Source organism: Equus przewalskii, chromosome 17 (genome assembly GCF_037783145.1).
Source record: "Equus przewalskii isolate Varuska chromosome 17, EquPr2, whole genome shotgun sequence".
Classification (NCBI taxonomy): domain Eukaryota; kingdom Metazoa; phylum Chordata; class Mammalia; order Perissodactyla; family Equidae; genus Equus; species Equus przewalskii.
This window is the reverse complement of record NC_091847.1, coordinates 46118033-46130916: the sequence shown is the minus strand read 5'-3', so window position 1 is coordinate 46130916 and position 12884 is coordinate 46118033. Positions and strand designations below refer to the sequence as shown.

At 33.5% G+C, this 12884-nt stretch overlaps 1 long non-coding RNA gene across 2 annotated transcripts in view; it reads right to left on the bottom strand.

Annotated features, from left to right (window-relative positions):
* LOC139076808 (uncharacterized) overlaps positions 1–12884 on the bottom strand; it is a 148461-nt gene that overhangs the window by 109714 nt on the left and 25863 nt on the right. For both annotated transcript variants that reach the window (XR_011528791.1, XR_011528792.1), the window contains exon 3: positions 4624–4762. This is a non-coding gene — a long non-coding RNA (uncharacterized lncRNA). The remainder of the gene's footprint in view (positions 1–4623; positions 4763–12884) is intronic.

The following is a 12884-nucleotide window of genomic DNA, read 5'->3' as shown; positions in this document are numbered from 1 at the left end:
ACATGCCAATGCAATTGAAAACAGAAAAACATTAGAGAAAATTAATAGAACCAAAAGCTGGCACTTTAAAAAGATCAAGAAAATTGGCAAATATCTACCAAGAATGACCAAAAAAAAAATCACAAATTACCAGTATTAGAAACGAAAGAGATGCTACCACTATAGATGCTGCAGACGTCTAAAGCATTTTAAGGGAATACTATGAACAATTACATACACATAATTTTGGCAACTTAGAAGAAATGAACTGATTCCTCAAAAAAAGCACAAACTACCACAACTCACCCAAGATGAAATTTATCATTTCAATAGCTCAATAGCTATTAAGCAAACTCAATTTATAATTTTAACTCCCCCCCCCCAAAAATTATACAGGCCCAGATGAATTCACTGGAGAATTCTACCAAAGTTTTAAAGAACAATTAACCCAATTCTGCATAGTCTCTTCAAAATATAAAAGCCAAGGAACACTTCTCAATTTTATGATGCAAGTATTACCCTAATACCAAAACCAGACAACTACAGTGCAAAATTTTAAAACTACAGACCAATATCTCTAACGAACATAAATGCAATATCCTCAACAAAACATTAGCAAATAAAATTGATCATATAGAAAAATAATTATATACCATGACCAAATAGGGTTTAATCTGAGGATGAAAGGCAGTTCAATAGTCAAAAATCATGCACTGTAATCTATCATAATAACAGGCTAAAGAAGAAAAATCACATGATCACAATTGATGCAGAAAAAACATTTGGTAAAATTCAATGTCAATTCATGATAAAAACTCTCAGAAAACTAGGAATAAGAGAGCACTTTCCCAAATTGATAAAGAACATCCACAAAAAGTCTATAGATAACATTATTCTTTATGGTAAAAGACTGAAATGCTTTCTCTCTAAAATTGATAAGAGGGCAAGGATGCCTATTCTCAACACTTTTATTCAACATGGCACTAGTTCTACCCACCTCAATAAGGCAAGAAATGTTTGTTTTTTTTTTTAAAAAGGTATATGGACCAGAAATAAAAGTGTCCCTATTTGCAGATATCATAACTGTCTATATAGAAAATCCCAAGAAATAAACCAAAAAAAAAAAAAAATCTGCAACCAAAAGGTGAGTTCAGGCGTATCACAGGATACAAATAAGTGCAAAAAAACTTGCATTTCTATAAACTAACAATGAACACTTGGATATCAAAATTAAATATGCAATATCTTTCATATGTGCTCAAAAAATAAAGAAATACTTTGGTGTAAATCTAGCAAAACACTACAGAAATTGTAGGCTGAAAACTACAAAACACTGATAAAAGAAATCAAAGAAATCTAAATAAATGGAGCACATACTGAGTTCATGGACAGAAAGACTCAATGGTAAATATATTAATTTTTCTCAAAGTGATATATAGGTTCAATGACATTCCTATCAAAATCTTAGGAAGGTTTTTAAAATATATTGATGATTGTCCTAAAATTTATTTAGATTTTAATTCTAAAATCTGTATAGCAAGGCATGAGAAGTAGAAGAGGAAAAACAATTTTGAAAAGGAAATTAAAATGGAAGGAATCTTTGCACTTAATTTTAAGGTCACCTTTAATTTCTTTCAGCAACGTTTTGTAGTTTTCAGTGTGCAAGTCTTTTATTCCCTTGGTTATTTATTCCTAGGTATTTTATTCATTTAAATGCTTTTATAAATGGAATTACTTTCTTAATTACCTTTTTGGATTGTTCATTTCTGGGGTATAGAAACAACTGATATTTGTGTGTTGATCTTGTAGCCTGAAACTTTGTTGGATTATTTCTTAGCTTTAGCGGTCTTCTTGTAGGTTTTCCTTCAGCACTTGCTTTTAGTGTAGCTCAGAATCACTGGCTTTCCTGGGATGACTTACCCTAAATTAGGACACAGCCCTGACGCAGAGCCCACGGGTGTAGTAGCTGTTCCCACTTAGGAAGCTTATACTCTGGGTTTACTTTTTCACATAGTTCAATAAAAACCAGTCCTTGTATGCTTCAGCTTAATTTGTTTTAAATGACAATTATTTTTATATGGATTCTTTCTCAAAACTTCTCCCCAGGATTACCTCACAGACTTCCCAGGAGGTGAAGATGAAAAAAATTGAGCAATGGATGTGCTTATGACTGTCCTCCCCATACATATACTGTTCACTAGTGTTAGAAGATATTCCTACAAGTGGACAAATACTATATATTTTCTAAAATTCTATTTTTTCTGCTTGCATATTACCCCATTGTATATGTAACATTAAAAATGTCATATAAATTACTATTTAATTTTATAGAGTTTTCCTCAGCATTTTGCTAGTATGTACAAAACTACAATGAACATTGTGTATTGTAATTAAAGTGAACATTCATAATTATTTCATGAGTCTCATTTCAAATGTCAGTCAACAGCCATGCAAAATTCTAGAATTGTGATCAGCATTGTCATAATTTTTTCTAGTAAGTTACTACCATTGGCACTGGATAAGAGTAGCCACCTCAAACACTCATTAACACTGGTGATTGTCACTCATTAACATATGATGAATATGATTTATCTATTTCTGGTTTTTGTCATGAGCATAATTATCCTATTTTATCTTTAAAATATAAGTATTATACATATAGTGATGTCTGTTCTGTATGTGTGGTACCTATGTTCACCCAACTAAAAGACCTATTTTAAAGGACAGAGGGAATATGTTTTCTCATAGCGGGCTACAACTATAGTCTATTTCCATATATCAACAGTCCACGTGGAGCAAAACCTCAGTTACCTTTTGTTGAGGGTTTGGGCACATTTTAAACATTTTTTGCAGTTTTCTTGAGATATAATTGATGTACAATAAACTGTACATATTTAATTGTACAATTTCATAAGTTGTGACATTTGTAGAAACATAAGTAACTATCACTTAAATCAAAATAATAAACATTTCTGGGCTGGCCCGATGGCCATGTGGTTAAGTTCTTGCACTCTAATTGGCGGCCCAGAGTTTCGCCAGTTCAGTGGTGTCCCACATAGCAGAGTCACAAGGACCTACAACTAGAATAAACAACTACATACTGGGCTGCTTTGGGGAGAAGAAGGGAAAAAAAAGAGAAGACTGGCAACAGATGTTAGCTCAGGTGCCAGTCTTTAAAAAAAAAGAAAAAGAAAAAAATAAACATTTCTATTATCCTCAAAGTTTCTTTTGACCCTCTCATAATCCAACCCTCATCACATCTCCTCACTTACTCCCGAGGAAAATATTTATTTGCTTTCTGTCACTCTAAATTTGTTTCCAATTTCTAGAATTTTATATAAATTGAACAATATACTATCCACGCTTTTTTGTCTGATGTCTTTCATTCCTCATAATTATTTTGAGACTCATTCAAGTGGTTGAATGTATGAATAATTTGTTCCTTTTTCTTGTTAAATATAAGTATATCACAATTTGTTTGTCCATTCATTGATTAATGGACATTTGGATTGTTTTCAGCCTCAGTTATTATTACAAATAATATTGCTATGAATACTCAAGTATAAATATTTTTGTAGTTGTATTTTTCATTTATTCAGAGTAAATATCTAATGGTTGGGTTGGGTGGTATGATGGCTACCTGTTGAACTTTTTAAAAAACTGCCAAACTGTTTTTCAAATTGGTTGCTTCATTTTACGTGCCCACCAGCAGCCTTATCTTCTGCCCCAACCTCAGCTTTGGAGGTATCTTAACTTGTCATGGCAGCCCCACTGCACTAAAGTCACAATTCACACTACATGGGGATTGAGAGCCAATTAGGAAAGAGAAACATCAACGTCAGCTTCAGCCCCAGCTGAGATCTACCAAGTTCATTTTATCATGACTATGATTCTAGGTGGTCTAGGCAACTTTTGAGAGAGTCGTCTACCTGGGAACTGAAAGATTAACCTGGAATAGTAGAATACCCCTGACCTTACTTATCTAACACTCCTAGATGCTACACACAACAAACAATGGAAATCTGAAGATCAAAATTCAGGAAACATAGATCTGGTGGGTTTTTTCTCTCCTCCCTTTCTCTTCTTTCCTTTCCCCAAATCACTCATAGGGAGGAAAGGAGATATTTCATTGCATTTTACCCTGTCCTTCTAAAATAACAGGCTGCCTTAAGGCTCTGCTGTATAAAAGGAAGCACTCTCCTTAAGCCGCATACCATCTCCTTCTGATTGTACCCCCATCATAGACAACTACTCTCACGAGTTTGGTGTGTATGCTTCCTAACAATATTTTATACTTTAGCATACACATATATATACATATACATGAACAATATACTAAAAAATGTTTTATTAAGATATATTTCAAACACGCACAAAGGTATAGAAGTTAGGTGTCCTTTTTCTGTTCTTTTAACGGTTACCAATAACAACTAATACCCATATTATATTAACATTTTGGTATCACATTCTAAAGGAAATCAGCATATCAATCCTCTTCCGGAAGAAAAGGACCTTAAGAAGCTTTAACCTTTCTTTGAGCTCCCACTTCCCATCCCAAACCATGTGAAGTATGCATGTATTCATCATTATTTTATTTTAGAGTCCTTTAATTTTTTTCAATATGTTTTATGACATTTTGCTCACCTTTGTTTCTAGAATCCCACTCCTTCTGCCTGGGGTTATTTTTCTTCTTGGTATAATATCTTATCAGTGACAGTCTTCTGGGAGATTGAAGAACAAACACTTCAGAAACATGTTCATTTTATTTGTTTGTTTTAAACTTCTGCAAAAGAACAAAAAATTCCGAGCTATTGCTCCAAATAATAGAAATCATATTGGAATCTTCATAATGTGAGCTGAAAAGGACAGTTCTGATTTTTAAAATTTTCAGTACACAAATATTTTATTATTTATTTATTTGACTTTTTTTATTGAGGTAACATTGGTTTATAACATTATATAAATTTCAGGTGTACATCATTATACTTCATTTTCTGTGTAGATTACATCATGTTCACCACCCAAAGACTAATCACCATCCATCAACATACACATGTGCCTACTCACCCCTTTCACCTTCCTCCCTTCCTCCTTCCCCTCTGGTAACCACCAATCTGATCTCTGTATCTATGTGTTTTTTTGTTGTTGTCATTGTTAAATACACATATATTTTAAACTCCAGTATTTGGCTTTAATTTGAAATTCAGTTAAATCTGAAATATTTACAATAAACCTAATGAATGAACCAATTAATCTTAAAAACTAGCCACACATTGTGACTGCTCATACTTTCCCAAACATTTCATGATTAACAAATAAAGAAATTTATGTTTATATAACTAATAAAAAAATGTAGAGAGTTCTTATCATGGACATTAAATGGCAAGAATACCTCCCACAGGATGGTTCAACATCCGCAAATCAATCAACGTGATACACCACATCAACAAACTGAGGAATAAAAACCACATGATCATCTCAATAGATGCAGAGAAGGCATTTGACAAGATCCAACAGCCATTTATGATAAAAACTCGGAACAAAATGGGCATAGAAGGAAACTACCTCAACATAATAAAGGCCATATACGACAAACCCATAGCCAACATCATACTCAATGGGCAAAAACTGAACCCCATCCCCCTGAAAACAGGAACGAGACAAGGATGCCCTCTATCACCACTCTTATTTAACATAGTACTGGAGGTCCTGGCCAGAGCAATCAGGCAAGAAAAAGGAATAAAAGGAATCCAAATAGGGAGGGAAGAAGTGAAACTCTCGCTGTTTGCAGACGACATGATCTTATATATAGAAAACCCCAAAGAATCCATTGGAAAACTGTTAGAAGTAATCAACAACTACAGCAAAGTTGCAGGGTATAAAATCAATTTGCATAAATCAGTAGCATTTCTATACTCCAGTAATGAACCAACAGAAAAAGAACTCAAGAATACAATACCATTCACAATCTCAACAAAAAGAATAAAATACCTTGGGGTAAATTTAACTAAGGAAGTGAAGGACCTATATAATGAAAATTACAAGGCCTTTCTGAGAGAATTGGATGACGACATAAGGAGATGGAAAGACATTCCATGTACATGGATTGGAAGAATAAACATAGTCAAAATGTCCATTGTACCTAAAGCAATCTACAGATTCAACGGCAACCCAATCAGAATCCCAGTGACATTCTTTACAGAATTAGAACAAAGAATCCTAAAATTCATATGGGGCAACAAAAGACCCCGAATTTCTAAAGCAATCCTGAGAAAAAAGAACAAAACGGGAGGCATCACAATCCCTGACTTCAAAACATACTACAAAGCTACAGTAATCAAAACAGCATGGTACTGGTACCAAAACAGGTGCACAGATCAATGGAACAGAATTGAAAACCCAGAAATAAAACCACACATCTATGGACAGCTTATCTTTGACAAAGGAGCTGAGGGCATTCAATGGAGAAAAGAAAGTCTTTTCAACAAATGGTGCTGGGAAAACTGGAAAGCCACATGTAAAAGAATGAAAATTGACCATTCTTTTTTCACCATTCACCAAAATAAACTCAAAATGGATTAAAGACCTAAAGGTGAGACCTGAAACCATAAGGCTTCTGGAAGAAAACGTAGGCAATACACTCTTTGACATCAGTATTAAAAGGATCTTTTCGGACACCATGCCTTCTCAGAGAAGGGAAACAATAGAAAGAATAAACAAATGGGACTTCATCAGATTAAAGAGCTTCTTCAAGGCAAATGAAAACAGGATTGAAACAAAAAAACAACCCACTAACTGGGAAAAAATATTTGCAAGTCATATATCTGACAAAGGCTTAATATCCATAATATATAAAGAACTCTCGCAACTCAACCACAAAACATCAAACAACCCAATCAAAAAATGGGCTGGAGACATGAACAGACATTTCTCCAAAGAAGATATACTGATGGCCAATAGGCACATGAAAAGATGCTCATCATCGCTGATCATCAGGGAAATGCAAATCAAAACTACACTAAGATATCACCTTACACCCGTTAGAATGACAAAAATATCTAAAACTAATAGCAACAAATGTTGGAGAGGTTGCGGAGAAAAAGGAACCCTCATACATTGCTGGTGGGAATGCAAACTGGTGCAGCCACTATGGAAAACAGTATGGAGATTCCTCAAAAAACTAAAAATAGAACTACCATACGATCCAGCCATCCCACTACTGGGTATTTATCCAAAGAGCTTGAAGTCAGCAATCCCAAAAGTCCTGTGCACCCCAATGTTTATTGCAGCACTGTTTACAATAGCCAAGACGTGGAAGCAACCTAAGTGTTCAGCAACAGACGAATGGATAAAGATGTGGTACATATATACAATGGAATACTACTCAGCTGCAAAACATAACAAAAGCATTCCATTTGCAATAACATGGATGGACCTTGAGAGAATTATGTTAAGTGAAATAAGCCAGTGAGAGAAAGATAACCTGTGTATGACTCTACTCATATGAGGAATTTAAAATTATGGACCAAGAACAGTTTAGTGGATACCAGGGGAAAGGTGGGGTGGGGGGTGGGCACAAAGGGTGAAGTAGTGCACCTGCAACATGACTGACAAACATTAATGTACAATTGAAATTTCACAAGATTGTAACCTATCAATAATTCAATAAAAAAAATTGAAAAAAAAAAAAAAGAATACCTCCCACAGGAAATTTGTTACTTTAATCAATCACACAGAAAAATTTCTTTGTCTTAAGACTCCTTTTAACTTGCCTAGTGGGAAGACAGGATTCTGTTTAAATCCCTGTGTTGTAAATATTTTGAATGCCCAGCTTCTCTTAGGAATGAAGGGAAGTATTTCACAGCATGGTGCCCAGACAAACAAAAATGCCTTAGATCCTAGTGACTTACATCATAGCTTTCTTTTCGTTTAGAGGTGATTCTATGTTTGAATGATACTAACAGCTGTCACTTTGTTTCCTTTCTAAAAGAAGTCGTATTTTATTCTGTCTTGATGGTGGTAAGCTGTTTTATTATTGTGTGCATATGTGAAATACCATAAATATAGTTTGGACATAGAAATCCAAGCTCAAAGATATTTTCCCTCAGCACTTTGAAGATATTATTTCATTGTCTTCTAACATAAATTGTTGCTGAGGTAAACCCGACTTTTAACATGATTGCCATTTCTGCACAGGAAAGCTGTATTTTCACTTTGAATGTTTTAAATACTTTTCCTTCTTAATATTATGCAGTTTTACTACTGTATTGTGATTGTAGATTTATTCTTAATATTGCTTACCACAAAATGGGTTTTGTCAATTTGCAGACAGTGAGAAAGCTCAATACTGGAAAATTCTTGGTCATTATCTGTTTATCACCTCCACCTCCTCATTGTCTCTATTACCTCATTCTTTAAAGTTTTTTTAAATATATATTACACCTTCTTAAATACCTTAATTTCTCTTTTATATGTCCTATCTTTTGTTGCAGTATAGAAATTTACCTAATTTTATTATCAAATTCACTTACTCTTCAGTTATGTCCACTTTATTATTTAATTTATGTATTGTTTTTAAAGTTAATAGTTAATTTTTAAAGTTACTTTTTTTATTTTAAAGTTCTTAGTTAATTTCCAAAAAGTATTCTTAGTTTTTTTTTCACAGTCATCTGTTCTTTCACAATCTCTTGCCCATTTCATGGATGCTTTCTGAAGATTTTAAACAAATTGATTGTAAAACTCCTTCAAATTACTTTAGTCATCTGAATGTTTTTTCTCAGATATGATTTTTCCACTCAAGGGTACGCAGATTCTTTCTCATGGCAATGGATTTTTTCATTAGCTTTGCTATTTTTGTTAGATAGCTAATTTTACATTGTTTTCTAGCATATTCATCTGTTCTTGTTGGAAGCTTTACTGATGGATTCAGATCAGGCTCCATGGAGTGCACAAATCCAAATCAGGCCTTAAATTATTAGTGAGGAGCAGCATAGACTATCCCAGAACCTACATCCTGCATAGCGCAGGCTCAGTTACGGGCTTCTTCTGCCCTAACCGAGAGAATGCCACCTAGAGTTCCAATTTGAACTTCAGGTATGTAGAAGAACCTACTTCATCTCCTGTGCAGGGGTAGAGAATACAATTCCGCATCTTGGCTTGGTTTCAGCCCCTGACTTTACAGAGGTTTCAGTCTTCCATCATTTGTCCAGTTTTGCTCTTGCCTCTCTGGTTTCTCAAGCCTCTTCAGGGTTTCCTCTTCATGTCCCTGACTTTTAAATACTGAATCATCCCAGAGTTCTGTCTTTGATTCTCAATTCTATTTTAACTACTCTCTGTGCCTTTATGATCTAATAAAATTTCATGGAATTAAATAGTGTCTACATTTTGATAACTCCCAAATGCATATCTCCAGCACGGATCAGTTCCCTGAACTCTCAACTCATATATTCATCTTGCTACCTAATAACTTCAGATGGATGTCTAACAAACATCTTAAGCTTAACATTTCCAAATCTGAGCTCTCACTTTCCCCTCAAACCTGCTGCTCTTACAATCTTCTTCATCTCAGTATGGCAACTCCATTTTTTCAATTGTTCAAATAACATAATGTGGAGATATCCTTAAGTATTTTATTTCTAACACAAATACACCTTAAGCCCCCAGTAAGTCCTCTTGACTATACACCCTCCACTTGTATCCAGAAGAGACCAATATCCTCCACCTTCTATCTGCCAAAGTAACTGTGACAGCATTATCTTTCACCCAGATTACTGAAAAGGTTTTCTAATTGGCTGCCTTCTTCTGGCCTTGCCTCACTAAGTCTCTTTTCAACACAGCTTCCAATTTATTTCAAAGCATAAGTCATATCATATCATTTCCATGCTTAAAACCCCCCAATGACTTTCCACCTAATTCAGATTAAAAGCAAATGACTTATGCTAATTTATGTTTTTAATCTAGTATCCCATTTCTACTCTGAAATTTTCTGCTATTATTCTTCTCCTTGACAATTCCTTTCACGCCCATCTGTTGCTGTTCCTCAAGCACAACAATTAACCTTGAACTGCAGGCCTTTATCCTTCATTTTTCCTTTCACTAGAAGGTTTCTTTCACCTCCAATAATGTGATTAACATGGCTTATTCCCTTGCTTTGTTTTTTGATATTTCCTCAAATGTCACTTTCTCAGTGAAGCTTTTTCATTGCAACCTCCCTGACTCTGATACTTCTTATCCCTTTTCCATGTATTATTCCTCTCCTTCACACTTACCTCTATGTAAAACACTACATGTTTGACTTGATTCTCTTGTTTCATTTTTCTCTCCTTTGTTACTATGTAAACCACATGAGAATGGGGGGGGGGCGGGGGGGGTTGTTTACTTTATTTACTTCTGTATCCCAGAACCTAAAATAGTCCCTGGCCAAAAAAATAAAAATAAAACAAAAACAAAATGCCCAATAAATATTTGTTGTGTTATGGTGTGATTTTCAAAAGATTTCCATTTGGAGTGATGAAAAAGTTCTGGAACTAGATACTAGAATTGCTATACAACATTTTGAATGTATTTAATACTACTGAATTGTACACTATAAAATGGTTAAAATGGTAAATGTTACATGTATTTTACCACAATAAACAAAATGCATATTAAAAAGAAACCATGGGTGTTGGCCAATGGCCCAGTGGTTAAGTTCAGCATGCTCCACTTTGGTGGCCCAGATTTGCAGGTTTGGATCCATGGCACAGACCTACATCATTCATCAGCGATACTGTGGCAGTGACCCACATATAAAATAGAGGGAGATTGGCAACAGATGTTAGCTCAGGCCTAATTTTCCTCAGAAAAAACAAAAACCATGACTCTTCTACAAATATGAAAAAAATCATATGTCAAAAATTTTATTTAACTCATTGATTAGTGAGAGAAATTGTAAGAAGTTATGATTGGTTAAAAAAGTATTTGAGAATATGTGTACATAATAAAGAAAGAAATGTTTAACATTTCCAGGTGAAATATAAAATTATTTAATACCCAACAGGATCCAAAAATCATAACCTTTGAGGTTATTTGTTCTATTACTTGGAAATTATGTTTATCTTTGTAGAAAGAAAATCTACAAGTTATCTCCACTCCTACAGAGTTAAATGTTGTACAGATAGCAAGGGCATTGACAAAAACCCAGGATCCTTCATACGACATTCACACTCTCTAAAATGTTTATGTCAACTGCATTTTACCTATAGGAACCTAGGAAAGGTTGAACAATTCTTCTGTTTTGACAATTTCTCTCATGTTAACCACTGAAGGCTGTTTGTCTCATTGGACTTGACAACAGTTTTGAGCTAAGTGAGAAATATGGAGCATATGAATCAAACCTAATTATTTCTAGCATCTCCCTTTTTATAAGACAAAAAACAAATTTATGATTTTCCAGGAGCTCTCTGGGAAATTTCAAAGATAATTTTAGCTGTGAAAGATATTGTGAAAATTTTACGTTCTCTTTTCTAAATTTAGGATTGAAACTTGGAAGTCAAAAATCAGGAGTTATCAGAGAAGATTTGTAACAGGATTAATATTGGATTATGGTTGACAGGGTAACAATATTCCATCACCTATTTAATCAAAAGGACAATAAAATATTTTAAGATAAACACAGAAGAAGGCAACACAATTTTAAGAAAATAGCACGTTCAAAAGCAAAGAAAAAAGTTTTTTAATAATGGAGGATATGATAAAGTCAACATAAAAAACAAATAATTATACTGGAAAGATATAAAACCTTTGCTAATAGACACATTACGTAGAAGATAAAGAGTAACTTTTTACTATCCCTTGTTAAGACTTCAAGGCAAATGTAACATTTTAACAGAGAGAAAGCATTAATATAATACTTACATTAGCATAATAATTGACAGTAAAAATTTCAAATTCCTTTTTTTAAAAAATATAAGTAGGTAACATTTCTCTGTCATTATTGCTCCTAGAATAATTTTACCCAGCCATATTAATTGTAATTTTTCACCAAACTAGTAACTTCTATTCTTAGAGAAAACTGAGAGGCAGAGAAGTGAAAACTGTCCTTTACAAGCATGTTAGCAGATTCGCAAAGCTTATAAGTACACATAACACAACTTTCTACAGCCACACCTTCTCATTCTCCTTAAAGCAGCAAAAAATAATGAACACAATCATAAAAATTCTTCAACAGTATTGCCATTCTATAGTATAAAACCAAGAAGCAAAAATATATAATCTTAAATTTATCCTTAATACTGCATGTTTCATGATTCAATGATAAGTAATTATTATCTAGATATGGAAAAATTATCCAGTAATTAACTTTTTAAAATATTAGCCAAAGATTTTAAATTACCAAAGAACTTAGAAATTGTGTTCAAGCTAAGAAATGCAAAACATAATAACTGTCATATAAAAGCATCTGTCAGTATTGTGATTCAATTTAGTTGAATACAAATTCACATTTTTCATAAGCTTAAATATCATGTAGAAATGTCAGCTTATTTGATCAGTAAACCAGTAAAAGTAGTGTAGATTCACTTACTAGTCACTGCATGAGGAAACAAACCTAAATCTTATAAGATATAATTTGTATCTTTGCATTGTAGTTAATACTGATAAATCATAGGAAAAATACATACAGCTTTTTTTTTCCTAAATCAAAATTATAAATCATTGTGATTTGTTAAAGATTAATTTTGATTTTATGACTTAGATTCTTCAAGTTTTTTTGAACTAGTAATATCTGTAAGGAGGATTATTATTTTTGTGGGAGAGGGGATTAGAACTTCTAAAGTATTAGAAGACAGGTTTATTTTCTGTGAATTTAAAAAATACGTAATTTATGTAGGTGATCTTTGTTCTTAAAAAGCCAATCAGAACAGAAC